The sequence below is a fragment of the Giraffa tippelskirchi genome, chromosome 13, assembly GCF_054371585.1.
Source record: "Giraffa tippelskirchi isolate mGirTip1 chromosome 13, T2T-mGirTip1v1.2.pri, whole genome shotgun sequence".
In the NCBI taxonomy this organism is placed as follows: domain Eukaryota; kingdom Metazoa; phylum Chordata; class Mammalia; order Artiodactyla; family Giraffidae; genus Giraffa; species Giraffa tippelskirchi.
In genome coordinates this window covers 30,855,556-30,859,708 of record NC_137287.1, presented here as the reverse complement: position 1 = coordinate 30,859,708, position 4,153 = coordinate 30,855,556, and the positions used below count along the sequence as shown (strand labels likewise).

The window sequence follows — 4,153 nt, the reverse complement described above, 5'->3', positions numbered from 1 at the left end:
ATGAGGATTAAAACGATGCCAGAAGCAATCATTGTCACTGAGAGGGAGAAAGGTAAACTATTACCGAAGAAGGCCACCACAGCAATTTTGAGGAGCATAATTATTAATCCAATACTGAACCAACATATGGGCTTGCAGAATTCTCGCTTTAGTCTTTGAAACCAGGTCCACTGACCACGAGCTTGAGTAGCTGGGATCATGACGAGTCTTATCTGTAAGATGAGGGGTGGGAAAAAATTGTTGTTTGTTGTTTAGTCACGAAGTCATGTCCAACTCTTTTGCAACCCCATGGATGATAGCCCGTCAGTCTCCTCTGTCCATGGGATTTTCCAGACAAGAATACTGGAGTGGGTTGCCATTTCCTTCTCCAAGGGATTTTCCTGACCCAGGAATTGAACCTGTGCCTCCTACATTGGCAGGCAGATACTTGACCACTGAGCCATGTGGGAAGCCCAAGTTAAAAATTAAGCTTTGAAAAATCAAAAGGTTGACCAGGAACCTATCTCCCCAACTGGCATGACAGTGCTTTTGGATCAAATTTTTAATTATATTCACTGAGTTACCAAGTGTCCTGATGGTATAAAACAAAAGACTTCTTTCTGGACGACCTGGGAGTTGACTTCCAAAGAAAATTGACAGAAAATACAAGAGGATGAGTACATATTCTTAATTTCCTTTCACTGTTTCTTTCAGTAACCCCCATGAAATCATCTATCACAAACTTCTAGATTACATCCAGAGAACACTACAGAATTGGGGCCATGACCCACAGACCTGAGGTTTGCTAGAAGACATGGTTGCATCTTATTGAACTATCAGCCAATTCTCAAATGATTCAGAAAATAATTATATACCTATGTACCACATCAGAACATTAACAAGTTTTTGTACCAAAGTGGAGAGTAGGGACTGTGTGTTGTGCCTTTCTAAAACTTGTCTAAGTGTTTGTAAATTATGATTAAAAGTTTTTAAAAGACAAGATTTGCTCGCATTGTTAAGAATTTTTCCATTATATTTTTAGTTTTATCAAGAGGATTTTTATGGGTGTTGAGGTCAGGGTAACACTGCTTTTGCAAGATGACTGTGAAGCTGTTAGAACTGTCTTTTCAGGCCAACATAGATAGATGTGTGACCTCCTTTCTCATTTCTTCTAAAAAGGTTGGTTTATTCTGATGTTTCTACTCTCCTTGATTCACTTTTGGTAACTTTTGGTAACACTCTTTGGTGACTTATTTACTCTAAATATGGCCAGACACAGAATTAATGTATTAGCATTTGTTTAAATAAATGGTGAGAAAGAAAAAGAAAACCATATATTTTTTTTTGTCTAAAATGCCAAGTATATTGCCATGAAGTTTTACATGAACTTTTTCATAACTTCTTTTATCTGACTATATTTCTTGCCTCATTCATACAATTTTCACTTTGTTTTTTTGTTTTTTGTTTTCGGCTTGCCACGTTTAGCTACTTGTCACCTTCTTCAAGAACTAACTTGAGTGTTACCAGGCATGGCTTCAGTTTTCCAATTTATTTTGTTCCCTTATTAAACTCCTCCTCCTCCATTTCTATTGGTTTTATTACTGTTTTTTTTTTCCCAGAGCCTTAGGTTGAAGGCATGTTTTAATTTGTCTGGCTAAATAAATAAATTCTTTTAAGTTTTTCTTGGAAAAAGTGAAACAGGTGCTTTAAAGGGGAAAAAAAAAGGACGAAGGGGAAGGAGGAGAAGCGCTTAAAGCGGCGGGAGCGGTGCGGGAGTGGGGTAGGACCCAGGGCTCAGGCAGGCCCCCGCCCGCCTCCCTCCCGCCTCAGTGGACCCTGCCCGGGGCGGCCGCGGCGGCGGTGGCGGGGCTGAAGTGACTGGGCGGTGCCGGCGCAGGAGACGATGCGGTTTTCCAGTTACAACACAGGGATCACCGCAAACACAGCCGCCACAGAAGCACTATGGCATTACTTCTCCCATCAGCTTAGCAGCCCCCAAGGAGACTAACTGCCTACTCACACAGAAGCTCGTTGAGACTCTGAAGCCCTTTGGGGTTTTTGAAGAGGAAGAGGAACTGCAGCGCAGGATTTTAATTTTGGGAAAACTAAACAACCTGGTAAAAGAGTGGATATGAGAAATCACTGAAAGCAAGAATCTTCCACAATCTGTAATTGAAAATGTTGGTGGGGAAATTTTTACATTTGGATCTTACAGATTAGGAGTACATACAAAAGGTGCTGATATTGATTGCGTTGTGTGTTGCACCAAGACATGTTGATCGAAGTGATTTTTTCACCTCGTTCTATGATAAGTTGAAATTACAGGAAGAAGTTAAAGATTTAAGAGCTGTTGAAGAGGCATTTGTATCAGTTATCAAACTGTGACAACTTCAGGTTAACCCTGAGAGCTATCAAACTGTGGGCCAAACGCCACAACATCTATTCCAGTATATTAGGTTTCCTCGGTGGCGTTTCCTGGGCTGTGCTAGTAGCAAGAACTTGCCAGCTTTATCCAAATGCAATAGCATCAACTCTTGTACATAAATTTTTCTTGGTATTTTCTAAATGGTATGTGTTTAGATTATATTAAAACAAAATTGATTGTAGACACTGAAAAAAAATAAAATAAAGGGAAAAAAAAATTCCTTGACGGGCAAGAGGCATTACAGGCAAGTTATGGTAAATGATCAGTTGGGAGAATGTATTTTATATGCATAGAAAATAAAGACACGCAGAGGGCTTCACAGATGGTTCAGTGGTAAAGAATTAACCCGCAAATGAAGGAAACACAAGAGACTTGGGTTTGATCCCTGGGTGGGGAAGATCTCCTGGAATGGGAAATGGCAAACCAGAATACTGGCAACTCCAGTATTCTTACCTGGAAAATTTCATGGATGGGGGAGCCTGGCAGGCTACAGTCCATGGGGTCTCAAAGAGTCAGAAACTATTGACACATATACACAGAACATCAACAAGTAAGGGAAAACAGACAAAAGGCAAAACAAGAAACACATCTGAGGAGCTGCAATGATCAGTGAATCTTTTTTAGACATACCTGAGTTCACCTAGTAACAAGGAAAAAAAAAATCTTCAACGACTTTCAAACATACCACAACATAACGTTTTTTAAAAACATAGTTCCCTTTACCTGATTAAATGAATCTCCTTAATAACAAACAGGCAAACAACAAACAGGCAAACACCTTTCAAGATGAAAGCTTGAGCACAGCTACCTCACTGCGTTTCTTTTATAGGAGACAGGATCTTGATTGGATAATTGCAATAACATGGATTCTATGGAGAGCCATTATCACCTGTCAGCTTTCAACCCAACTAATCCAACAATAGAAGGTGGTGAGAGGCTGAGAACCTTGTGGGACACTCACGTGTCATATACTGATTAAGGATCATGCATTTACGTAAAACACTAGGAAATCATAGGTTTGTTTATCCCTGGGTTGTTGATAGTCATGGTTTCATTAGGCCTCACTTGATGATTTGGTCAAAATGAGGGAAGTCTCTTCCTCAGCTATTACCCAGTTGGTATCAGTGGTTTCCAACCGCCCTGAGTTTGAGAAGTCTGGGACCCATGTGGACCATTTTTAAAGTCTTTACTGAATTTGTTAAAATATTGCTTCTGTTATGTTTTGTTTTTTTTGGCCATGGTGCATGTAGGATCTTAGCTTCCTGACCAGGGATTGAACCTGCACCGATTCATGAGCTTTTGAAGTGCAGTTCAATGAATTTTGACATATATATATATATGTCAAAATTCATTGAATATATATATATATATATATATATATGAAAGCATCAGCACAAATAAGGTCATAAACACATCCATTGCCTCCCAAAGTTTCTTTGTATCTTTTGGTAATCCACATCTCCCCTCCCATCCCCAGGCAGCAACCACTAATATGCTTTTTGTTACTATATTTTACTTGATACTGAAAGAAGTACAATTAAGAAAAGAGAACTTTTCTTTTTTCATTAGAACAGAAATTTTATGGGTGAAACTTGAAAAATATAAATGGTTAAAAAAAAAAGAAGCAAGTGAAAAATTCTATTTGTATAAAACAGCAATGGAAAATACACTATTCTCATATGTTTGGGACATGGGGTTTTGGATATTATTTTCTTACAAATGTTCAGTCTTTTTTTTTTTTTTTACCAT

At 38.8% G+C, this 4,153-nt stretch overlaps 1 pseudogene; it reads left to right on the top strand.

Moving 5' to 3' along the window:
* LOC145530916 (poly(A) polymerase alpha pseudogene) lies at positions 1-2,569 on the top strand (annotated as a pseudogene).
* The last annotated feature ends 1,584 nt before the right edge of the window (positions 2,570-4,153 follow it).